This window comes from Sinohyriopsis cumingii, chromosome 17 (assembly GCF_028554795.1).
Source record: "Sinohyriopsis cumingii isolate HCF-2022 chromosome 17, ASM2855479v2, whole genome shotgun sequence".
In the NCBI taxonomy this organism is placed as follows: domain Eukaryota; kingdom Metazoa; phylum Mollusca; class Bivalvia; order Unionida; family Unionidae; genus Sinohyriopsis; species Sinohyriopsis cumingii.
The window spans coordinates 75320994-75348904 of NC_142977.1; the positions used below are offsets into that span (position 1 = coordinate 75320994).

The 27911-nt window shown below is 37.9% G+C and overlaps 1 protein-coding gene across 2 annotated transcripts in view; it reads right to left on the bottom strand.

Moving 5' to 3' along the window:
• LOC149779254 (uncharacterized) overlaps positions 1–27911 on the bottom strand; it is a 66628-nt gene that overhangs the window by 24892 nt on the left and 13825 nt on the right. Inside the window, exon 1 of one of the 2 annotated variants that reach the window (XM_089939842.1) lies at positions 2493–2609. The exons of the other annotated variant lie outside the window; for it this stretch is intronic. The gene's annotated coding sequence lies outside the window, so the exon portion shown is untranslated. Of the gene's footprint in view, positions 1–2492; positions 2610–27911 lie in introns of those variants that run through there. 2 annotated transcript variants of the gene reach the window in all.

A 27911-nucleotide genomic window follows, 5' to 3' on the forward strand; every position in this document is an offset into this window, starting at 1 on the left:
ATTATTATTCTTTCTAGCGACGAATTCTGGCCAGTTACATATTAGAAAGTTTGTATTCCAAATAAAGTAAAGTGTACCAGGAAATTAACAGGTTTAAATGTAATTGCCCCACATATGTACCCAAAAAAACAGGTGGAAGAAGAACCCGGAAAAACTAAATATTAATGCAAAGATAGAAAGACGCAACCTTTGCCGGATGAATTCTCTATGTCCTATTAAGTCACTTCCCATTTATAATGTTCTTACAGTAAAACTGAAATCAAGTGCAGCCGACATTCAGACTCAAACTATATTATTTCTCCCAGCAAACTCGTTTGTTTGGAAATAGTAACAAATAAAATAAAGAGAGAACGAATAATACTAGTGACATGGTAAAACCGTGGTTTTGAAAGGCTAATAAGAACCATATATTGATGCTTTGTGCATTAAATTAAATTTACTTTCTGGTCGATCTGGCCAGGACAAAGCAAAGACTTTGCAAGTAATGGGTACAAAATTGTTGATATATACATTATCGATCAATGGAAATTTGCACATCTTGCCTGAGAGAGAGAGTATATGGAATTACATTGTGTTTACAGGTAAATTATCTATATAAATATGTCTTTTTCTGGTATAAGTTTTTCTATAGATACATTCGAACGAAACGCTGATGGGATACATTAGTCAATCAGCTAACGTACTGAAAAGGAGGTATTGTTTTAAAAAATTCCCACCCAGCGGTTTGAGTAGGTGTCGTAACGGATATATAGAGATGGACTGACAGAGTTTGGAAGTCAGATTATACCGACGGTTTCTTTTTTCCTCCTCCAAACGAACATTGTGGATTTCAATATTTTATATATGGCATGTGTGATCCTGTGAAACATCCTCGTGTTTAAACCGTTGAGATCTGTGATAAAATTACCATGGTGCTATACCTATTACATTACCTGTTCATATTGTGATCTTTTCAACCTGACTTGAAATACAAACGGAACAGATATGCTCTTCATGTACTAAACTATGCAGCACAAAGAACACACGTAATGAGCTATAGCTATTGGCAGGGTTAAGTTACATTATATAGCAATCCATGATTCTAAACATTGCCGATTAAGTGATGATTAATTACCAAGAGTTTGATATAGCAACAAGAACTTTCGCTATTTTTATAGACGCCATTGCTTTGCTATATACAGTATGATAACATTACTGTGTTTGTTCATATCACATCAAAGTTACTGTGTCTTGAGATAGACCAGGATGCGTCTTCCACACCCTAAACTGACACTCTTCCCCCAAATTTGGACCGCTCAGGTGGCCTAGTGGTTAGATTGTCCGCCACGGATGCAGGAGGTCTTGGGTTCGAACCCTGGTCGAGTCATATCAAAGATTTCTAATCATGGTACTAACAGCTGCCTCGCTTTGAGCTCATCATTAAGAGGTTAGTGTTAGGACTGGTCGGCCTGGTGTCAGGATAACGTGACTGGGTGGGACATCATGCTACCTGTCTGTAGCATGATGCCCCAGTGCTAGACATCACTATAAACTGCCACACTGCTGACATCGTAGCGATATGACAGGTATTTTTAAAGCTACGTTAAAAATCCAAATCACACACATACACACTCCACTAAATGTAAAAAATATCTTCGTATCTTGATCATTATTGTGGGACAATATGTACATTAAAGTTACCCCTCACAGCACATTCAAGCTGCAACACTGCATCAAGATTGAAAACTCGTCCAAGTCTGTGTTGCCATCGTAGGTGTAACACAAAACTGTGTTACATGATGGTAAAGTTTTTCATGCCATCACATCCTTTGGCACAGTTATGCATTAGAATATATGATTCCAAATTATACATGTAGCTGAGGCAAATATGTACCAAATCCCAATAAAACCAGAGACTTTAATGCTTTATTTATTGCATATTTTGTTACATATTTTACAGCCACCCTCACCCCATGTCCAAGTTCTTGTTCCCGCACTCAAACAGTAACACAGTATACGCTGACTCCTGCTATCGCAGGATACACACAATTTAGCCAGAAACATATTTAAAAACATCAATATAATTGAAACTTGTGTACATTTTGTACTCTCGTTATCCATATTTCTGCAAGCCATTTTATAAATTGGTGAAACAAGAGTAATTAAAATCAGATTTGTTTGTTGTTTAGAAGCATTGTTACCACCATAGATATAATCAGGACATCTTGGGAACCGGAATGCCGTGGGACGGTGCAGTCGTGAGCGCTACCCCGTAGTTATGAAACTATTCTATTGGAGGTAGGATCATGCATATTTTCTATGCACTAAACATAATCCCATGCATTAAATCAAATACACCAATAATAATAATCCTATACATTAATCTGTACTAATAATAATGCTATACAATAAACTCTAATGTAATCAGTAGAATACAACTTATATACTGCACTTGTACTCTTCGTTAAGTTAATCAAACATTGTGAAAGGTAATTGAAGAATAAAACACTTACTTGGTGGAGCGATTACTTGTGCCAGTGACCACTTCTAGTGAGTTATTATTTAAAATGTACGTTTGTAATTACTATATGCAGTACCGGGAAAATATCAAGTGTAACGTAATGACTCCGCATTTATACACACCTGAATGTTCATACATATTGCATAACAGGTCATTTAACTTATATTCAAAAGATTGAATTAAAAATAAAATTAGTTTCGTTTTAAATATAAACATTCATGGACCCATATGAGTTTAAAGGCAAACAATATGATGGAAGCATATTGTAAAGTACACGTAGAGTGTAACCAGAAAATAATTAGATATACAAAGGAACAGGCGAAATCGGGAACTGAGTAAATCTTCACAGAGACAACTAAGCAACTTACATGGCTTGTGATGGCCAAACGTCACCATTTACATTGTACCCCTACCCACTTATTGACTCCACCCCTCCATCCTGTGAAGCAGAGATGGCAACCCAATTCAATTTATATTAATACTGTGTAGTCTTTCTATTTGTACATGTACAAAATTTGGTCTCAATGCTATTGGAAAATGGAACTGTACTTGCAATTTGTGCATGTTTGACTTTAGACTCTTTCCTCCCCAAAAGGACCTTAAATGAAGGGACGAAAATTATACTCCCCAAAAGGTCATTACACTGACATCCTATATACTTAGTTTGATGAAATTGTACTCAGCGTTTGAGATAAGATAATCTAAGATGAGATGAGATAAGATAAGATAAGATGAGATAAGATGAGATGAGATGAGATGAGATGAGATGAGATGAGATGAGATAAGATAAGATAAGGTTATGGAATGACATACAAAGGTTGCCATAGAATTTCCTCACGAAATCGTTGATAAATATGGATATGAACATGCCAAGTATACACGTGTTTGTTTCTGGCAAGAAAATCCAGTATTCTCAAAGTCCCAAAAATGATATTTTACACCGTTTATAAATGTTAATTTTAAGTGATTTAGAATCATATGCTTTTCTGTATTTCTTCAATTAAGTCCATCTTCTGGAATGCCCAATTTTACCGATCTACGTTTCCTCCCAGATTCATATATAATTTTGGGAAAAAATATTAGGTTGATTTTCTAGGTCTAAAGGTTCGAACGTATCAATTATGGAGTCAGGTTGCTTGATGAAAATAATTTGTAGCAACAGCTGACTGGTAACCGTTAATCCGAGAAAGCATTCTAATCCTAGCTGTAGCTATTACTGAAGAAAATTGATGCAAAAGGCTCCAAACTTACAATTTAATTATAATAATATATCTGTCATCCTCTCATAAATTTGAATGTAATAAGGTCTTGTTTGATAATTGCAAAGTAATAAAGTCATTGACTGAAAGATTTGAATTTAATAAGGTCCTTGTCTGAAAATTTGAACGTTGATTGATTGATTTTATTTTTAACGGCGCATCAGCACTGTTAGGCTATTTAGCGCCAAACAAAATGTTATTTGTATAATCTTTCAAAAATTATAAAAGGTCCTATATCGACCATTGATATAAAAGAACAAATGGTTGAAATTAAGGCGGTAAGATGGTAACGATGCAAAATAAAGCTTCCCGATCAACGGGGGATGTAATAAGGTCCTTGTTTGATACATTTTAAAGTAACAAGGTCCTTGTTTTATGACGTTTAAAGTAATAAGGTCATTGTCTTATGACGTTTAAAGTAACAAGGTCCTTGTCTTATGACGTTTAAAGTAACAAGGTCCTTGTCTTATGACGTTTAAAGTAATAAGGTCATTGTCTTATGACGTTTAAAGTAATAAGGTCATTGTCTTATGACGTTTAAAGTAACAAGGTCATTGTCTTATGACGTTTAAAGTAACAAGGTCCTTGTCTTATGACGTTTAAAGTAATAAGATCCTTGTCTTATGACGTTTAAAATAATAAGGTCATTGTCTTATGACGTTTAAAGTAACAAGGTCCACATCTGATAAAATTAAAGTAATAAAGTCATTGTCGGATGATAATGATTGTAATGATGTCATTATCGGATATATTTCAATGTAATAAGATCCTTGTTTAATACACCTTAATGTAATTAGGTCCTTGTCTTATAAACTTTAAAAAACGTTATTACACGATTTAATGTAACAAGGTCCTTGTCTGATAAAATGCAAAGTAATAAGACCTTTGTCTGAAATTTTGAATGAAATAAGGTCATTGTCTTGTACATTCGAATGAAATATGGTCATTGTCTTATACATTCGAATGAAATAAGGTCTTTGTCTTATAAATTCGAATGAAATATGGTCATTGTCTTATATATTCGAATGAAATATGGTCCTTGTCAGACAAAAACTAATGTAATAAAGTTCTTTCTGATAAATTGACACGTAATAAGGTCATTATCGTTTAAATTTTAAGGAAATCGGGTTTCTATGTCATTATGGGCTTACTAAAAGAGTATATAAAACTTTTGAAAAATGTTGACACTGCCGAATATAATTTCAAGAAATTTAGCAGGGCGCTGTTTTAAGAATATAAAAAGCATTCGACCGTGCAGTACTTGCCCAACAAATACTGTACTAGGATACTTGTGTGTAAATTCAATAGTACTTGTCGAACAGGTAACCGGTACTGCACTAACGGAGTTCTGTGTAGATACTATATAGTACATAGGCAATAATTTCCGGTACTGTATTTACTTAGTTATGTGGCAATTACATAGTACCTGTTCAACCGGTACCCGCAACTATACTTGCGATGCTCTGTGTCAATATTATAGTGCTTATTTAGAAATATTGTTTAGATTCAAGACTCTGAAAAAAAGAAATAATACATGCAAAGAAAACTATGGCACGTAAGATTTCTAGAATTGGATTGAAACTCTAATGGCGTAATTTATACACGTATTTTGCTCACAGTCTGCGGAAAGAATGAGTTAGATATGGTGTATTCAATGTCAAACGAGTTCCTTTTCTAGTATGTATGTGTGTGTCTGTGTGTACGTAATTATGTATGTATGTATGCATGCATGCATGCATGCATGTATGTATGTATGTATGTATGTGTGGGTCTATGTACGTACGTACGTATGTATGTATGTATGGATGTACGGATGTATGGATCAATTGATAAATAATTACATCGGAGACAAACAAGATAACAACAAAGTTATATTTGTATATTAATTCAACATTTTGGGACCCAAGCGCGAAATAAGTTTAGCCCCACACCCTACCGGTCCAAAAATTAGCTTATTATTTTAGGCAGTTCAAAGAAAGTGGGTTCCATTCTTACGCTCATCATTAAGTCGTCCAAAGTGTTTAAAAATGATAAAAGCCACGTATCGACCAGAGACATCAAAACCAAATAGTTGAAATTAAAACGATAATATGGTAACGGTGAAAAATAAAGCTTCCCGATCAACGGGGGATGTAAATGGTGTATGTTAATGAAGAATGATGAAAAGGTATTAAAAAGGGGGCGGTATATATATTGCATGAAGCGGCACAAGGTGATAGCATAAAAGTTAGAGTTTAGAGTAAAGGTTCACTGCTTTCAGGAACTCTATAATACAAGTGATGTTTATTGTATCAAAACGTTTCTTCACGTCATGCACATTGTAATACTGATCGCGCGTAGGTTGCACGTCGAAACACTATCTTAAAGTACTTAACAGTGAATGGTTCATTGCAAGAAGAAAAAAAAACACTGGTGGATCTTCATCTTTTAGTATGTGGGAGTGGGTTATATAAGTATGACCAATTCGAATTCTCGCAATGACTACCTCCTCCCTACGCATGATTCTGAAGGAAGGTTATCCATTGTCCTAGGGTTGGCTTGATGGCGTTAAGATTATTATTCACTGCATCATTCCATGATGCTTGCCACTTCTGAATTAAAGTCTCTTTGATACTAGGTTTAAAATCAGTATACGGTATTTTAAAATCAGATGGTTCATGAGATAGGGTAACTTTAGCAGTGCGATCTGCTTTTTCATTACCTTTAATACCAACATGGCTAGGTAACCAGCACTATAGGATTTTGCGGTAGGTACTCAGCTTAGTAATTTTGACGAGAACATTGGTCAACAATGGGTTCTCCAGTTTTCTATTGTGTAGTGACTGAAGTACTGATAAGAAGTCTGAGAAGATGATGCTTTTTAAAATACGTTTGTTTTCGATATATTGAAGAGCAAGGTCTATTGCTCAGATTTCGGCTGAATAAAATCGATGTGCCATTTGGTAAGCGAACTTGTGTTGTGTGATTTCCACAAACGAAGGCTGCAGCAGCCTTTTCCTCATCCTTTGATCCGTCGGTATACATTCTGGTGTAGGTATTAAATTCGTTAATAGTTCATGGTAAGAGTCGTGGAAGCTGGAAGGGTTGGTCTCGGATTTTTGTTCATCGTGTAGCTTAAAAAGTACTTTTGGTTGTTTAAGTAGCCAGGGGAGTGTTTCGGGAATGGACTTTTTCTGAATTTTAGAAAGATCAATTTTTGTACTGTCAAGGCTGGATGATATTATTATGCAAAAGGAATGTATGGCGTTTGGTTTATTTTCGTATAAGGCTTTGTATTTGGATTGGAAAACAACCGAAAAAGAATGGTTCAGACGGTTCGATTTTAATTTGAGAGCAAACTGTACGGAAAGCATTTCTCTACGATGTGATAAAGGTGGTTCATTCGCTTCAGCGAGGAGGCTTTTACACGGGGATGTCTTAAATACTCCCAGAGCGTCTTATTCCTTGATGATGAATTAGCTCAAGCATTCTCAAATATGACTTTCTGGCTGAACCATAATCCAGGTTTGAGCGAATAAGCGTTATACATAAATTGAGGAATGACTTTTTTATCAACATCCCAGTTAGTGTGCGCTCTTACTTTAAATGGGCCAAGAGCTTTTAAGCATTTAGCTTTCAAGTTCTTTAGGTGTGGAATAAAAGTCAGTTTTCTGTCAAAGATAATACCTTAAAAAAATCTCCTCAGCAACTGGAATAGGTGTTCCGTACAGTGTGAGTTTAGGTTCATCGTGGCGCCGTCGTAACTGACAGAAATGCATAAATACTGTTTTTGATTTCGAGAATTTGAAGCCGTTCGTACAAGCCCAGTTTTGAATCTTGTTTATATTTTGCTATAGTTGTCTTTCAATTGTATGCATGTGCTTTGATCGATAGAATATTAGAAAGTCATCAACGTATAGCGAGCAATCCACACCAGAAGCCAAACACTTGGTGATGCTATTGATTTTTTATGTTGAAATGCGTCACAGATAAATACTGCCCTGGGGAACACTCATCTCTTGCTCGTGCAGATCTGAGAGGGTAGAGCCCACTCGTAACATGAATTCTTTGTCTGAGAGAACGTTTGATATGAAAGAGGGCAGACGGCCTTTTAGACCTAGATTGTTCAGGTCATTTAGTATCCCGTACTTCCATGTCATGTCATAGGTCTTTTCTAAATCAAAGAAAACCGCTACTAAATGTTCTTTCGTGATAAATGCGTCGCGAATAAATGTTTCCAGTCTAACCAGATGATCATTGGTGTTACGGCCATAACGAAAGCCACTTTGGAAATGAGATATTAAATTATTAGTTTCCAGGTACCATACAACCCGAGAATTGATCATTCGTCCACACACAGCTTGTGTATGCAATAGGTCTATAGTTGGTAGGATCTTCGCCATCTTTACCTGGTGTGAGAACTGGCATTAATATTGCTTCTTTCCAAATCTTAGGTAGATTACCAGTAATCCATAAATCATTGAAGATTTTCAAAAGAGACCTTAATGCTGATTCTGGAAGGTGGTTTAAAAACTGGTAATGTATTTCGTCAGGCCCAGCGTATGTATCATGGGCCTTGTCTAGAGCCTCTATAAGCTCTGATAGTGAGAACAGTTGGTTATAACTTTCCGAGTTGTTGGATGTGAATTTTAAACGTGACCTTTCTTTATGAGTTTTTAATCTTCGGAAGGCTTCTGAATCCTTACATGATGAGGACATTTTAGAGAATGTGTCAGAAAGAACATTTGTTATATCAGGTTTTACCTAAAATTGTTATTGTTCATTTTCAGATGTCGGAGATAATTGTTTTCTCTTTCTTTTTATTTTGCGGATCGTGTCCCAAACTTTCTTAATTGAGGAACGAGAGTTTAAAGAGGAAACATATTTCTTCCATGATGCTCGTTTACTTTCTTTGATTGTGCGGCGAACTTTGGCCCGGAGAATACGATATTTACTTAAATTTTCGGGCATCGGACGATTGTTATTTTCAATACTTCTCGGCGTTGTCTAATGGCTTCCCAACAGTCCTTTGCAACCCAAGGTTTTGTGGTTCTTTGATCAGTTTGGTGAGGACTTGGGGATGGATTCTTCTGCAATCTCGATTACAATGAATGTAAAATGCTGAATAGGGTCAGTTACATCGAAAACTCTATCCTCATTGTGCTTAGTTTTACAGTGTTTCAAACTTCGCCCAGTCGGTCTTCTTTATATTCCATTGTGGAATTGCGTCATTAATTGTAGAGTTAATATTTTCAAGAAGATTGGAAAGTGAGCACTGTTGTGAAGGTCATCAGCGACCTTCTATACATATTCCAAAGGCAGCGAAGGAGAACGTATTGTCAAATCGATACATGTGTATGTACCCGTTCCTGGGTGTAAATATGTCGGTGGTTTGGTGTTATATAGACACAAATCGTGTCTGGAAATGAAGTCTTCTATTTTGTGGCCTCTGTCACTTATGTGATTTGATCCCCATAAAATGTTATGGGCATTAAAATCCCGGAGTAAAACAAAGGGTTGCGGAAAGTTGTTTAACAAGATTGTCTAATTCGTTTGGTACTAGGTTAATGTTTGTTGGTAAGTAAATAGAAACGGTAATCACTCAGTATAGAGTGACTCTTAAAGCAATGGCTTGTAAATTTGTCTTTAAAGGGATGACGCTATGAGGGGCTCTGTTGTTCACAATAACATTGACTCCTCCTGAGGCCCTGTCAACATTTTGGTAGTAGTTGTTAAACAAGGAGTAGTTTTTAAGTGTGATGTATTCCGTATCTTTCAAAAACGTTTCATGATGGCATAGTACTGTAGGATCATGTTCGTTTAAAAGTAGAAGAATATCATCGTAGTTGGATTTAAGTCCTCTAAAGTTCCATTGTATGATGGTGTTCTTCATTACAAGTTTATATTGAAGATTCTGGAGCTAGGTTAGACCTTTCGCGGAGGCAATATGTTTGGTTATTTGTCTGGAGGAAGTACGGGGGTGTATTTTTTGTTGTTAGGTCTGGAGCCACCTTGAGGACAGAGAGCAGTTTCTTCTGCATCCATATTATCTAAGTCTCCAAACCTATTGTGCAGCTTTATGGGGTGATCAGACCCCTTTTGCTGCCTATTTGTTTGCGACTTTTTTTACTGCTTGGTGATGTTGGCGGTGGAGTGTTGTTGAATGTTGTTGGAGTCGATATTGAGTTTTTCGGGGGTTTGTAATGCGGAATGTTCGAGCCGGAAGGTGATTTAGATGGGTTTGTTTGGGTTTTTGGCGTCTTTCGTTGCTTTTCACTACAGTTGAGAAGGACGGACGGAGGAGGGATAATCTAGCTTGTACATGAGTGCTGACCTCTGGATAGGTGATGTTAGATGTGTATTTAACACTTTGTATTTCCTTCTCCTGTTTCCATGTGTCACATTCCTATGAATTAGCATGGTGTTCCTTTCCACAGTTGACACAATGCGGAGTGGCTTTGGACTCGGATTCCCGATGAGAAGGGTCTCCGCATCGGCCACATATTTAGCTTCTGGAGCATCCGTCTTCGATATGGCTGTATATTTTATATTTGTAGCATCGGAGGAGATTTGGTATGTATATCTCAATCTTAACATGTAGGAATCCAACTTTGACAACTTTAGGTACTGTTGGTTTGTTAAAGACGAGTGGAGTATAATGGTGTTGGTGTTATACAGAATCTTGTTTCGTTTGATACGAATTCTACGGATTGCAGTGACACCTTCATTTTTCGCCCCCTCGACGATTTATGTGTCGTTGACTCCAGCTAAGACACGGCAACGAATGACCCCTTTTGATGTATTAAGTGAAGAGTGGGCGAAACAGGTTCTTGGAATATCGTGAAAGGTCTTAATTTTGTTGATATTATCAGTATGTGCTTTGCGCTCGCACTCTGCAAATAGGCCGCCTGATTTTAGTTTTATGACACTTTTTGGCTTGCCGACTAATCCAAGTATAGTCTTTTCGACTATAAATGGCGATAGTTCAGCAAGTGGTTTAGATTCGTCTTTTGATTGGATGACCATGAAGAGAGGAAAGGATTTCGCGCCAAATGGCTCATCATCGGAGTCGGAAATATGCTTAGATCTTTTGAGTTGTTTTTTTTTTGTTTTGATTTTCCATTTGTTTTTTCACTCGTTTCATCACCCGTGCTCACCCACCCGCCAGAGTCCAACAAGGGGACACTTTTAACGTAGTGAGGTACGTCGGGCCAATTCTACAATCTCGGACTCGCAGATTTTTTTCCAAGGTTCGGGGGAAGGGAACGACTCAAGGAGTCTATACCTTTTCAAAGTAACGACCAAAGGAGGGTATAATTTTTTAAAGCAAGATTTTGGGAATAATTTAGATTTGTCTGGATTTCTAAAGTCTAGCATATAACTATCACCCTAGGATTTCGCACAGAGCCTTGCTCGCTGTTATAAAATTGCAACATGATCACAAGACTAACTTGTACATTTTGGTTTCAATGCCACCAGTTCGTTTGCTGAACAAATTACACCAACCCTTACATTCATCATTTTCTAGTGTATATATAATATTTTGGATGCCTAAAACTTTCTCTATTGGTGAAGTATTTTTTTCTTTCTTGAAATGTATATTAGTTAGTCTTCATAGTGGCTAACATGTTGATTAAAGTTTTACTTTTGCTAATGTCAAGTCAGGTCTAATAAGCTTCAAAAGTGAGTAAACACAAAATTGTGTGTCCATTTTTACAAGATCAGGCAACATTCTAACATTAGACGAACAACGGGATCCAAGGATTCATGTTTCCAAACTCAATATGTGAAATATGTCAAATATTTCTCATGACTGAAAACTACTCGAATCAATTGTGATGAATCACTATCATCACTTAACGCAACCTGATACCGCATTGTCGCAAAATGCACAATCATTAATGTATTTTGCACATACGCAATTCATATTCAATAAGAGATACTTGATATGAACGTCTGTGCTTGCAAAATTATATTACATGATAAGCATAGAGTCGAGTTCCATCAGTAAATCTTTTTTGTCAGTTGTTACACAGTCGCATACAATTTCAATGTTGGATGGAAATCATGTTGTCAGAATCTGGTTTACAAAACTATATCCGGGAAAAAATCATGTTGTCAGAATATGGTTTACAAAACTATATCCGGGAAAAAATCATGTCCGAATATGGTTTACAAAACTATATCCGGGAAAAAATCATGCTGTCAGAATATGGTTTAGAAAACTTTATCCGGGAAAAACTTTAAATATACCTGCAATTCAAAAACTGCCCAACTACTGACATCACTGGAATGGTAACCAAATATCGCAGCTATTTTTGAAAATTGGAAACCCTTTTTACGAATTATGCAAAGATGCATACTAATTAAAACATGATGAAACTTGATTTAAATTATCGTGTTCCCATAAAGCATAATTTTTTAATTTTGACTCAGTCGGTAGCTATTCCAGACCATTTTAAGACTAATTTGACTTGGACTGACTAGAAACAACTATGACCCTAAATGATAAACATTTAAGTCCGATTTTTAATTCAAAAATATTAAAAAAATAGAAAATTGTTGGCCTATTAGACTTCTAATGCAGCCATTAGTACTAATGCATTTTACTCTGCATGCAAGTGTTAATACAATTATACAATCAAGAAAGGAACCGTGCTAAGTCGCAATATGATACATTTTGGGAAAGCCTGGTATTCTTTCTTAGACATTGATACTATATTTTCCAATATTTGTTATAGTACATCCGCCAAATATTTTAAAACTCTTTACCAACTTTCCTTTTATATCCCGTTTAGAATCCTCTCCATTTTATCGGTCACTCGTGTCAACTTGACAATAAAGTTACACTAGAAACTTATACGAGTAACGAAAGATGCAAAATTTAGTATGATTCATTTTGAAAGAACAATTTATACAGACACGAATAAGTGCTGCAAGTATCAAATTCTATACAAGGTATTAGGAAATTTTTCCTTGGATCCAACAGAGGGGGTTCTACCTGGGTGCAACAGGGTAGGTATCCCTGGTACCAGGCGAGGGAAGGTATCACCGTGTCCAACAGACACACGTGTTATGAGGAAGTGAATTTACATAGAAAAATCTTCGTTATAATAGCAAAACATATTAAAGAGTTATTATTCCCCCCCCCCCCGCCCCATTATAGCTACGAACAAAATCCAGAAGTTACGGTCTCTCTCATGCACAAACCTATGACATTTTGCCTTGAGGAAGATTAATTTAAGAAACATGTAAATATACATATTTTCAAAGTACATATTAACACTCTTCCTAATAGCCTGTTACGTTTCTTACTTTTACATAAAACTTTACAATTTATACAGGTAAAGCCATACTTCTGATTGACGCAAAAAATAGTAAATGAAAAATAGGTCCTAGGGTGGAATAAATTTGTTAGATGTTTAATTCGGGAAAGAATAAATGAAGATAAGGCCTTATATATACCAGCTCATTGAAATAGAGTTCATAAATGTGCATTAAACGCTTATGTCAGTATATTAAATTTCAGTATCCTTTACAATCTGAAATCACTATCTTACTTTAGAAGAGTGATTATTTATGCTAAACTTGTTAGAAAGTTAAATTGTTTAGTCCACCTGCATTATATCCAAGAACCCAAGACTCCAGTGGTGGTACCCCGACACCGCTCCTCTTTTTCACACATGTGATGTTGAAAAAAGTCAATTAAATGATCTACAAGAACAATCCATGATTTTCTTATACATCCGATACTGGGATTCAAGAATGCACACATGTCGAAGGTTGCGAAATCCGATTCAATACATTTAAATGGACAAAAATAAAAATGTTATATTCACCGTTTCGTATTTATATGTAATACATATATTTATATCAACGATTGCAATTTATATATTTTTTAAATTCGTTAATTATAAGTAATAAATGAAATTAATATTTAGTCAATTTTACTTCCTTTGATTGATCTTCAATATTCAGTGTGCGTTCTAATTCATGTATTCATATGATATTTCCCTCAACATGTGACACGCTACAATAACTTTCTGGGGACAGCTAAACATTCAGTCTTAAATCACATGGATATAGGCAATCACTGTTCTCAGGAATCAGTGCTGTACAAGAGAGCCCTAAGGCTAGATGGTATACGCGAAGATGACACGCTCAAGCTGTCTACCGAATCCAATATCAAATCAATTTCCTCTAACGAAATTAGGTTTGATCATTCAACATACATATGTATGTTAACGAGATATAGCAAAACCTCTCTGTTCAAAGAACACTCAGAATCAATACGGAAGAGGTCGTTATAAGCAAGTCGTCTTAATACACGTTTTGATTTATGTGTCAATGGGGCTAATGCACCTTTACCAGTATCTGCATATGGTCCTTGTATAAAACCCTTATATAATAGTTACAATAGGGATTCGGTGCTTTATTTATTTATTTATGGACGTTACTGCTTATGTAAATTATTGTATCGTGGAAAGCTTTGGTATCGCATTTCTTTCCAAATATATGCAGCAAAACTTACATTTGGAGGCCGATAAAGGCTGTACTGTACTTTACGAATATTCATTATTTTGAGAAAAGACTTTAAAATCTAGGTATAATTACGAAGGACTCATTATTGGCCATGTATTAAATTGCACTGCAACGCAGTAAAACCTTTAAAAAAACTGCAAATCCCATCAATTTTAAAACGGGTCAAGTATCAGTAACACAATCTTTGTCACGATAGAGAACAAGATATTCTTTATGTTCTTGTAATTGTGATATAGAATGGGCAACGTTTGACGTCAATACGTATTCAGATTATTTTAGAAAAGTACCAACTCTAGTTCAGCTGTCAGATATAAGATCCTTAGATATTTCGGAATGAATGCCGTTTGTTATGTTTAAAGAAACTAATTGAAAGTTCAGTACTTGTAAGAAGACTTAATATGTCCCGATAAATTGTGATAAAATTGGTCATGCCATTTTTCATTTATTTAGTCAAATGAGTAAAGATAGTAAAATGGAAGTGCTATTCTAGAAATTTATTTTCATTTCCAACGTCAACGACTATTTTTTTAAAAATTCTTGTTATATCCATTCGATCACTGTACCGATATCAATTATGTCTCTGTGTCTTTCTGTCTCTCACATACATATGTATGAGCGTTAGTAAAATGTGCGAAACGGGGACATCAGTGAGAATACAGATACTGGGGACACATTTCGAAACGGGGATGTCCTCGTTTTTTAATAGTGGCAGAACTGAATTGCAACAACATTACTTTGACTGCTCTAGTGGCCTAGTGGTTTAGAGCGTCCGCCTCGGAAGGTCGTGGGGTCGATCCTCGGCCGAGTCATACCAAAGACTTACAAAAATCGTCCTAACAGCTGAATCGCTTGGCGATGAGCATTAACAGGTTAGTGTTAGGACTGGTTGGCCTGGAGTCAGGATAATGTGACTGGGTGGGACATCATTCTGCATGTCTGCGGCATGATGCCTCAGTGCTAGACATCACTATAGACTGTCACACCGCAGACATCGTAGCAATGTGACTGAAAGCTTGTTAAAAGCTATGTGAAAAATCCAAATCACACACATACAGACATTAATCAGTAACCAAAACTTGGAAAAAAGTTGATCTGTTTGTTTTCTTCACCTTATGCCATACGTCAAACTGCACACGTCCCATCTCGACCCGAGCCATCCGTATGTCGAAAGTGTGCCACAGACAGTTCAAAACAAAAGTTGGCTTCATCATCCATTCACGTACTCACATAAATCAAACCAGTTATTAACGCCATGGTCATCATTCAACTCTAAGGGTTATTGATTGATTGTGTTGTAACGGCCCATCAGCACTGTTAGGCTATTTAGCGCCAAACAAAATGTTATATGTATAATCTTTTAAAAACTATAAGAAGTCTCATACCGACCAGCGATATCATAACCAAATAGTTGAAATGATTGATTGATTGATTGATTTTATTTTTAACGGCGCATCAGCACTGTTAGGCTATTTAGCGCCAAACAAAATGTTATATGTATAATCTTTTAAAAATTATGATAAGTCTCATATCGACCAGCGATATTAAAACACAAATAGTTGAAATTAAAACGGTAAGATGGTAACGGTGAAAAATAAAGCTTCCAAATCAACGGGGGATGTAAAGGTTGTATGCTAATGAAAAATGATGAAAAAGTATTAAAAAGGGACGGTATATATATTGCATAAAACTGCACAAGGTGACAGCATAAAAGTTAGAGTTTAGAGTAAATATTTACTGCTTTCAGGAACTCTATAATACGAGTGATGTTAATAGTATCAAAAAGTTCTTTCATGTCATGCACTATGTAATAACGATCGCGCGTAGGTTGCAGGTCAAAACACTCTATCATAAAGTACTTAACAGTGAATGGTTCATTGCAAGAAATGCACTCTGGTGGGTCTTCACCTTTTCATATGTTGGAGAGGGTGATATAAGTATGACCAATTCAGATTCTTGCAATGACTACCTCCTCCCTACGCATGGTTCTGTAGGAAGGAGTCCATTCTCCTAGAGTTAGCTTGATTGCATGAAGTTTGTTATTTACAGCATCATTCCATGATGCCTGCCACTTCTGCCGTAAGGACTTTCTGATACTAGGTTTAAAATCAGTATACGGTATTTTAAAATCAGATGGTTCTAGAGTAAGGGCCATTTTATCAGCGCGAACAGCTTTCTCGTTACCTTTAATACCAATATGGCTAGGTAACCAACAGTATATTATATTGTGGGAGACACTCATCTCGGTATTTTTGACGGGTATGTTTTTCAATAATGGATTCTCCAGTTTTCTATTGTGTAGTGACTGAACTACTGATAGTGAGTCGGAGAAGATGATACTGTTTAAAATACGTTTGCTTGCTATATGTTGCAGAGCAAGGTCTATTGCTCTGATTTCAGCTGTAAAAATTGATGTTCCATTTGGTAAGCGAACTTACGTTGTGTGATTTCCACAAACGAAGGCTGCAGCAGCCTTTTCCTCATCCTTTGAGCCGTCGGTATAAATTCTTGTGTAGTTTTTATATTCGGCTTTTAGAGCAGCGGTCTTCGTGATGGCCGTATTTTTGACACTTATAACATCGAAGGGGGTTTGGAATGTAGATCTCAACCTTCACTTGCAAGAAGCCAACTTTGACCACTTTGGGTACTGTTAGCTTGTTGAAGGTGAGAACAATGGTGTTGGTGTCCTGCATATTATTATTACGTTTGATGCGTATTCGACGGACAGCAGTGACACCTTCACTTTTCATTCTTTCAATGATATCTGCGTCGGTGACTCCAGCTAATTCACGACGGCGAATCACGCCTTTGGATGTATTCAGTGTGGTGTGAGCGAATGACGTCACCGGAATATCAAAGAAAGTTTTTATTTTCTTGATATTGTCTGTCTGACCTCGTCGCTCACACTCCACAAGAAGGCAACCCGATTTCATCTTTTTTACGCTCTTTGGCGTACCAATCAATCCGGTAATAGTTTTCTCAATTACAAACGGAGAGAGTGAAGCAAGCGATTTTGTGGCATCTTTACATTGTATGACCATGAAGCGTGGAAATGACTCCACACTACATGGTTCGTCATGAGAGTCAGATAAAGGTTTCGTACGCTTGTTTTGATTTTTTTGGTATTTTCCATTTTGGCTAGATTAAAATTCAGCACCCGTGCTCCCCGCCCACCAAGGAGCCCAACAAGGGGACACTTTTCAAGTGCCACGGATACACAGATGCCATACTCAGTTGATAAAATTACCTTTGATTGACCCTGAAGTCACCAATTTCTAAAGTAGGTAAAATTACCCCCGATTGACCCGTTAAGCCACCGCCTTCTACGAAGTCTTCTAAGATTTGGAAAATTGAAATATAAAGGAATAGAATATAGGGGCAACGGTGGTATCAAGAGAAATACAAGGAGAAATATAAAGAAGGTGAGAGAGTTAATAAAGACTTCCTAGGGCTCGGCGTGACCAGCCGATTTGTCGGAACCGGGCCCATCCCGACCACCCGTCTAAGAGAAGTAGAGGCCAAAGTAGTTTATTGCATGGAAAGCCTCTGTTCAACTACCAGGATCCTTTCCTCCCCCGACACGGGACGCAACCCACGGCAAACAGGTTGCCTCTACTTAGTCGCCTTTTACGACACGTAGCGAGGCACGTCGGGCCAATTTTACAACCCCGGGACCCGCAGGGGGATTAGAATAGGTAAAATAAGCCGTATATATCGCTGTAACAAGTGTGTTTGATACAATTACTACGAGAGGCGTCTGTCCTAGACGCCATACAAATTCCACTGGTGATATTTTCAATCTGACTTAAAAATTGTGTTTAAAGGCAAACAGAAAGGCAATGTTAAGAGAACTTAAGGTTTTGGCTTCGTTGTTATACGGTTAATCCCATTGTAAGAAATGCAATTTTTTTATTTCTGTCTTGAGAGATAAATGAAAAAGTCAGCAATGAAACTAGCATGCATTTGTGTGCACGTGTGTAATGTATGTGTATGCATATATGCACCAAAACAGTGACCCATAATGACAAATCCGTCATATATACGTTCCGATTTCAATATACTGATGAAAAAATTACTTTTTAACCGAGAGCCAATGTAGCAATCGTAAGTTTACAATACCTAATTATTTTGTCCATTCATCTCTTGTGGAACCCGTGTAAGTACAATTATATTCACTACACATGTACACTGTATTAACATATTCAAACTTTGTCGGTTAAAGGTAAGGTAACTAAACAAAACACTACTTACTTTTGTTCTTTCTAACGACGAATTCTGGCCAGTTACTTATTAGAAAGTTCGTATTCCAAATAAAGTAAAGTGTACCAGGAAATTAACAGGTTTAAATGTAATTATCCCACATATGTGCCGGAAAAACAGGTGGAAGAAGAACCCGGAAAAACTAAATATTAATGCAAAGATAAGAAGATGCAGTCTTTGCCGGATGAATTCTCTATGTCCTATTAAGTCACTTCCCATTTATAATGTTCTTACAGTAAAACTGAAATCAAGTGCAGCCGGCATTCAGACTCAAAATATATTATTTCTCCCAGCAAACTCGTTTGTTTGGAAATAGTAACAAATAAAATAAAGAGAGAACGAATAATACTAGTGACATGGTAAAACCGTGGTTTTGAGAGGCTAATACGAACCATATATTGATGCTTTGTGCATTAAATTAAATTTACTTTCTGGTCGATCTGGCCAGGACAAAGCAAAGACTTCGCAAGTAATGGGTACAAAATTGTTGTTTGATTGATTGATTGATTGATTTTCTAATGGCGCATCAGCACTGTTAGGCTATTTAGCGCCAAACAAAATGTTATTTGTATAATATTTTTAAAAAATTATAAAAGGTCCTATATCGGCCAGCGATATAAAAGAAGAAATGGTTGAAATTAAAAACGGTAAGATGGTAACAGTGCAAAATAAAGCTTTCCGATCAACGTAAGATGTAAATGTTTTATGTTAATGAAAAAAGATGAAAAGGTATTAAAACGGGATGGTATATATATTGCATAAAACTGCACAAGGTGAGAGCATAAAAGTCAGAGTTTAGAGTAAATATTTACGGCTTTCAGGAACTCTGTAATACGAGTGATGTTTATAGTATCAAAAAGTTTTTTTTATGTCATGCACAATGTAATAACGACGGTTTCAAGTCAAAGCACTCTATCATAAAGTGCATGACAGTGAATGGTTCATTGCAAGAAACGCACACTGGTGGGTCTTCACCTTTTAGTATGTGGGTGTGGGTGATATAAGCATGACCAATTAGGATTCTTGCAATGGCTACCTACTCCCTACGCATGGTTCTGTAGGAAGGAGTCCATTCTCCTAGAGTTGGTTTGATTGCATCAAGTTTGTTATTCACTTCATCATTTCATGATGCCTGTCACTTCTGACGAAAGAACTTTCTGATACACGGTTTAAAATCAGTATACGGTATTTTAAAATCAGATGGTTCTTGAGTAAGGGCCATTTTAGCAGCGCGATCTGCTTTTTCGTTACCTTTAATACCAATGTGGCTAGGTAACCAACAGTATATTATATTGTGGGAGACACTCAGCTCGGTATTTTTGATCAGTATCTTTTTCAATAATGGGTTCTCCAGTTTTCTATTGTGTAGTGACTGGAGTACTGATAGCGAGTCGGAGAAGATGATACTGTTTAAAATATGTTTCTTTTCTATATGTTTCAGAGCAAGGTCTATTGCTCTGATTTCGGCTGTAAAAATTGATGCTCCATTTGGTAAGCGAACTTGCGTTGTGTGATTTCCACAAACAAAGGCTGCAGCAGCCTTTTCCTCATCCTGTGATCCATCAGTGTAAATTCTTGTGTAGTTTTTAAATTCGGTGAGGAGTTCATGGTAAGAGTTGTGGAAGACAGAAGGGTTTGTTTCGATTTTTTTCCATCGTGTAGCGTAAAACGTACTTTTGGTTGTTTAATTAGCCAGGGTGGTGTTTCGGAGATAGACGTTTTCTGAATTTTAGAAAGATCTATATTTGTAGTGTCAAGGCTGGATGATATATTCTAATGCCAAAGGAAGGTATGGCGTTTGGTTTATTTTCGTATAAAGTTTTGTATTTGTGTTGAAAAACAGCCGAAAAAGCAGGATTCAGACGGTTTGATTTTAATTTGAGAGCATACTGTGCGGAAAGCATTTCTCTACGATGCGATAACGGTGGTTCGTTCGCTTCAGCTAGTAGGCTTTCACAAAGGGATGTTTTAAATGCTCCCAGAGCCAGTCTTATTCCCTGATGATGAATTGGATCAAGCATTTTAAGATATGACTTTCGGGCTGAACCATACACAACGCAACCATAGTCTAGTTTGGAGCGAATAAACGTTCTATATAAATTCAGGATGACTTTTCTATCAGCACCCCAGTCAGTGTGCGCTACTACTTTAAGTAGGTCAAGTGCTTTTAAGCATTTGGCTTTCATGTTTTTTAGGTGTGGAATAAAATTCAGTTTTCTGTCAAAGATAATACCCAAAAATGAATTTTGTTTCCTCAACAACTGGAATAGGTGTTCCATCCAGTGTGAGGTTCGGTTCATCGTGATGTCTTTGTAACTGACAGAAAAGCATGGATACTGTTTTGTACTTCGAGAATTTGAAACCGTTTGCACTGGCCCAATTTTGAATCTTGTTTATATTTTGCTGAAGTTGTCTTTCAATTGTATGCATGTGCTTTGATCGATAACATATGAGAAAATCATCAACATATAGCGAGCAATCCACACCAGGAGTCAAACACTTGGTGATGCTATTAATTTTGATATTGAAAAGTGTCACAGATAAAATACTGCCCTGGGGCACACCCATCTCTTGCTCGTGCAAATCTGAGAGAGTAGAGCCCACTCGTACCTTGAATTCTCTGTCGGAGAGAAAGTTGGATATGAAAGAGGGCAGACGGCCTTTTAGACCTAGATCGTGCAGGTCATTTAGTATCCCGTACTTCGATGTCGTGTCAGAGGCCTTTTCTAAATCAAAGAAAACCGCTACTAAGTGTTCTTTCTTGATAAATGCATCGCGAATGAATGTTTCTAGTCTAACCAGATGATCATTGGTGCTACGGCCATATCGAAAGCCACTTTGGAAAGGAGATATTAAATTGTTAGTTTCCAAATACCAGACAAGCCGAGAATTGATCATTCGTTCCATTGTTTTGCACATACAGCTTGTGAGTGCAATTGGTCGATAGCCGTTCGGTTCTGCGCTATCTTTACCAGGTTTGGGAACTGGTATCACTGTTGCCTCTGTCCAGAGTTTAGGTACATTACCAGTAATCCATAAATTTTGAAAATTTCCAGAAGGGCTGTTAATGAAGGTTCTGGGAGGTGTTTCAAAAACTGGTAATGTATTTCGTCAGGCCCAGTGGATGTATCGTGGGCCTTATTCAGAGATTCCTTCAGCTCATACAGTGTAAACGGTTGATTATAACTTTCTGAGTTATTCGATGTGAATTTCAGCCGTGCCTTTTCTTTGTGAGTTCTTAATGTTCTGAATGCTTCTGAGTAATTAGAGGATGAGGAATTTTTTGAGAAGCTATCAGCAAGTATATTAACAATGTCATATTTGGAATTGATATTCATGTTGTTTACTTTGAGATGTCGAAAGGAATTGTATTTCCTATTTCCATTTATTTTGCGGATCGTGTCCCAAACTTTCTTTATAGAGGAACGAGAGTTTAGAGTTGAAACATTTTTTTTCCATGATGTTCTTTTACTTTGTTTAATCGTGCGGCGGGCATTGGCCCGAACAATACGGTACTTAGTTAAATTTTCGGGCGTTGGACGATTATTACAATTTTTCAGTGCTTCTCGGCGTTGTCTAATGGCCTCTTTACATTCTTTTGTGAACCATGGTTTTTAGAGTTTTTTACCTTTTGGTGAGGACTTTGGAATGGATTCTTCTGCAATGTCGATTAAAACAGAAGTAAAATATTGAAAAGGGTTATTGTCGTTTAAGACAGTATCCCTGTTAAGTCTAGTTGTACAAAGTGTTTCGAATTTGGCCCAGTCGGCCTTCTTTAAATTCCAATGTGGAACTGCTTCGTCAATTGTAACGTTGGTATTGTTAAAAGAGATTGGAAAGTGATCACTGCTGTGAAGGTCATCAGCGACCTTCCATTCATAGTCCAAAAGCAGCGATGGGGTACAAATTGTCAAATCAATACATGTGTATGTACCTGTTCCTGGGGGTAAATATGTCGGTGATTTGGTATGATATAGACACAAATCGTGTCTGGAAATGAAGTCTTCTATTTTGTGACCTCTGTCACTTATGTGATTTGAACCCCATAAAATGTTATGGGCATTAAAATCCTCGAGTAGAACAAAGGGTGCAGAGAGTTGTTGAACAAGGTTGTCTAATTCATTTGTTACTAGGTTGGTGTTTGGTGGTATGTAGAAAGAACAAAAGGTAATCACCCGATGTAGAGTGAAGCTCACATGAATGGCTTGTAAATTTGTGTTTAAAGGGATGACGCTATGAGGGGCTCTGTTGTTCACAATAACACAGACTCCTCCTGAGGCGCTGTCAACATTCTGTGAGTAGTTGTTAAACAGGGAGTAGTTTTTAAGTGTGATGTTATCTGTATCTTTCAAAAATGCGTCCTGAAGACATAGTGCTGCAGGATCATGTTCGTTTAAAAGCAGAAGAATATTATTGTAGTTGGCTTTAAGTCCTCTACAGTTCCATTATATGATGGTGTTCTTCATTACAAGTTTATATTGAAGATTCTGGAGCTAGGTTAGACCTTTCGCGGAGGCAATCTGTTTGGTTATTTATATGGAGGAAGTTCGGCGGTGAATTTCTTGTTGTTAGGTCTGGAGCCACCTTGAGGACATGGAACAGATTCTTCTGCATCCATATCCTCAAAGTTTCCAAACCTATTGTGCAGTTTTATTGGGTCATCAGGCCCTTTTTGCTGCCTATTTGTTGTCGGCTTTATTTTTACTGTTTCGTGATCTTGGTGGTGGAGTATTGTTGAATGTTGTTTGCGTCGATGTTGAGTTTTTCTGGGGTTTGTAATGCGGAATGTTCGAGACGGAAGGGGATTCAGGTGGGTCTGTTTGGGTTTGGGCGTCTTTCGTTGCTTTCTGGTAGCTCTTCACTATAGTTGAGAAGGATGGGCCGGGGAGTGATGTTCTAGCTTGTACAAGCTTCCTGACCTCTGGATATGGGATGTTGGATGTGTATTTCACCCTTTGGATTTCCTTCTCCTGTTTCCATGTATCGCAATCTTTTGAATTTGCATGGCGTTCCTTGCCGCAGTTGACGCAATGCGGAGTGGCTTTGCACTCGGATTCCCGATGAGAAGGGTCTCCACATCGTCCACATACTTGGTTTCTGGAACAGCGGTCTTCATGATGACCGTATTTTTGACATTTGTAGCATCGGAGGGGATTTGGTATGTATATCTCAACCTTAACTTGTAGGAACCCAACTTTGACAACTTTAGGTACTGTTGATTTGTTGAAGGTTTGTATAATGGTGTTGGTGTCCTGCAGATCGTTGTTTCGTTTGATACGAATCATACGAACTGCAGTGACACCTTCACTTTTCATCCCCTTTACGATGTCTTTGTCGCTGACTCCGGCCAAGTCACGGCAACGAATGACGCCTTTTGATGTATTTAGAGATCTGTGTGCGAAACAAGTTACTGGGATGTTCTGAAATACCTTAATGTTTTGAATGTTCTCAGTGTGTGCTTTACGTTCGCACTCCACAAGCAGACCACCTGATTTGATCTTTTTATGCTTTTTGGTTTGCCGACTAATCCAAGTATAGTCTTTTCGATTATAAATGGCGATAGTGCGGCTAGGGATTTGGTTTCATCTTTTGATTTGATGACCATGAAGCGAGGAAAGATTCCACACTACATGGTTCATCATCTGAGTCAGTTCCCGTTTTTGTACGTTTATTTTGATTTTTTTGATTTTCCATCTTGGCTTGAATAAAAATTCAGCATCCGTGCTCCCCACCCACCAAGGAGCCCAACAAAGGGACACTTTTCAAGTGCCAGGGATACACAGATGCCATACTCAGTTGATAAAATTACCTTTGATTGACCCGTGAAGTCGCCAATTTCTAAGGTCGGTAAAATTACCCCCCGATTGACCCGTTAAGCCACCGCCTTCTAGGAAGCCTTCTAAGACTTGGAAAAGGGACAGATAAAGGAATAGAATATAGGGGCAACGGTGGTATCAAGAGAGATACAACGAGACAGATAAAGAAGGTGAGAGAGTAAATAAAGACTTCCTAGGGCTCGACGTGACCAGCCAATTTGTCGGAACCGGGCCCATCCCGACCACCCGTCTAAGAGAAGTAGAGGCCAAAGTAGTGTATTGCATGGAAAGCCTCTGCTCAACTACCAGGGTCCTTTCCTTCCCCTACACGGGACGCAACCCACAGCAAACAGGTTGCCTCTACTTAGTCGCCTTTTACGACACGTAGCGAGGCACTTCGGGCCAATTCTACAACCCCGGACCCGCAGGGGGGCAAAGTTGTTGATATATACATTATAGATCAATGGAGACGTGCACATCTTGTCTGAGAGAGAGTATGTGGAATTACATTGTGTTTACAGGTAAATTACCTACATAAATATGTCTTTTTCTGGTATAAGTTTTTCTATAGATACATTCGAACGAAACGCTGATGAGATACATTAGTCAATCAGCTAACGTATTGTAGGGGAGGTATTGTTTTAAAAAATTCCCACCCAGCGGTTTGAGTAGGTGTCGTAACGGACAAATAGAGATGGACTGACAGAGTTTGGAAGTCAGATTATACCGACTTTTTCTTTTTTCCTCCTTCAAACGAACATTGTGGATTTCAATATTTTATATATGGCATGTGTGATCGTGTGAAATATCCTCGTGTTTAAACCGCCGAGATCTGTGATAAAATTACCATGGTGCTATACCTATTACATTACCTGTTCATATTGTGATCTTTTCAACCTGACTTGAAATACAAACGGAACAGATATGCTCTTCATGTACTAAACTATGAAGCACAAAGAACACTCGTAATGAGCTATAGCTATTGGCAGGGTTAAGTTACATTATATAGCAATCCATGATTCTAAAGATTGCCGATTAAGTGATGATTAATTACCAAGAGCTTGATATAGCAACAAGAACAGCAGCAGGGGGGGGGGGGGGCGAATCCGACATTTTGTCCAATCGTTATTTGGCTCAATTAATATTTCTGCACTCAGCGGATCCGGTGTAGTCAGCGCCTGGTAAAAAAAAAACGACGACGGTCCATCCTACACGACGGTGACGTCATTTGGTTTAATGCGCGCCGATCCCAGCGTCGTCAGCGTCCGGTAAACACAGCGACGACCGCGTCGATGTCATTTCCCCCCCCCCGCTGCTAAGAAGTTATTTACAATGAAAATTATTTACAATTTAACCGAATATTTGGTCAAGTCCGATACGATATCGTGTCCGAGGATCATGTAAATTTATCGTTACAAATCCATGTGGGGTCGACTGAGCATGACTAAAAAAGTTTCGAAAACCATTAAAGTCCATGTCACCGCCACACCATGTCTGCCAAATATTTCGTAGCGTGTGTGTATCAACGCCGTTGAACACAGCAAGAATATTACAGTTGTCTCTGATTACTTTTGGAATCTGAGTGTATCGTTGAGTGACATATATCACGTCGGTGTTTTTATGCCTGCCTCTGGAAAATATCCTAGCTGGGTTTTTTTGATTGTCTAACATAACATCATCGTACACGACTAGATTGTTAACGTCGCCATCAATATCATCAATACCCGGTGCATCATTGATATCTGTAATAAACTCAATAACATTTTTTTCAGCGATCGCTGATGCATTCTCGTTAAAATCTTTCAACACCTCGTAGCATCGTTGATCATCCGCGCTAGGGGCGATTAAATACAACTTATCCCACTTCATCCATCTCATTATTAAATTGAGTAACAATTGCGTCTTGCCGTATCCAGATGGTCCGATGATAATCATCCGGATCGAGTTTGGTAACGCTGCAACATGCTTAACTGGTTCTCTCGTTTTAGTCGCCGAAAAATCAATTATATTCATATCTCTATACATAAATTATGGATCTATATTGTGTGAAGTGTAGAGTGCGTACTGGCACAAATGATATGACAACCGTTACAACGAGAAATAACAGATCGGCGCTTACTGGTAAGTGTGTACAATGCGGTACAAAGAAATTTAGATTTATTTCTGCTAGACCCGGGGATGCTTTAAAAAAAAGCGAGGAGGTGATATTGCAGCCAAGTTATCAAAACTCCCCGGAACACCGTGGGCAAAGTACCCAGGAGAAAAGCACCTCCCTGGATATAGCTACTGTGGCCCCGGAACACGATTAGATATCAGACTCGATGATCAAAATCAGCCCAAACCCGGTGAGTATCCAATAAACGCTATCGATAAGGCGTGTCATGCTCATGATGTTGCTTACTACAAAAGTAGCGATCTGCAACAGCGTCATATCGCGGATGTAAAATTAATTCACGCGTTAAATGCTATTCCTGATAAATCATTCAAAGAAAAATTGGCTTCATGGTTGGTAAAATCGGCTATGAAAGGTAAATTAATGATTGGAAGCGGATCTTCTCGCGCTGGTAATTGAAAACGCTAGCGTTTATAATAACAACATGGAATCCATCTATTATTCTCCGAGAGGATACTGGAAGGGGAAGGCCGCAATTGGTAAACTCGCAAGCGCTGCAAAGGTAACAAAAGCCGTTGCGGCTAATTGGTTATCCAAACAGGCTATATGGCAAATTTATCTACCACCGCCTAAACAAATCAACTTTTCGCGCTTTGATGTTACCGTACCCAATGAAGTTCATCAAGCTGATATACTATTTCTGCCGCATGACAACGGTTACAAATACGCGCTAACCGTAGTTGATGTTGCGAGTCGATACAAACAAGCGGAGCCGTTAAAAACAAAGTGAGCAACTGAAGTAGCCAATGCGTTTGAGCGGATTTACCGAAGGGGTCCTCTGCGCTGGCCAAATCTATTACAAGTTGATCCTGGCAATGAATTTCGCGGCGCTGTTTTATCAACGCTGAAACATCATAGCGTCGCGATACGACGAGGTCATACTGCGCTACATCGTGATCAGGCAATTGTTGAACGATTCAATCGGACTCTTGCTGAACGGTTATTTGGGTATCAATACGCGAAGGAATTCATCCAAGAAAAACGATCTCGTGAATGGGTTAAAAGGTTGCCAGGCGTAATTGCAGCGTTAAATAACGAGATTACCCGAGCAATCAACATGAAGCCCAGCGACGCGATTAAAAAAAAGTATATACCCGGAAGATCAAAAATAGATAGCGTTTCCAAGCCGATTCTCGGCGATGTCACTGTTAGATATCTGTATGAACCAGGAGAGCTTGAAGGCGGTAAAAAAAGAGCTACTGATCCTATTTGGAGTGTTACCACGCATAACATATCAACGATAACACGATCAACTGGTAGACCACCGATTTATAGACTGGATTCAACTGCCCCACAGCGGGGGTTTACACGCGAGCAACTACAAGTGATACCTGACGATACTCAATTGCCCCCCCGTGGTCTTAACTAGCGCCGTTGCGTCTATT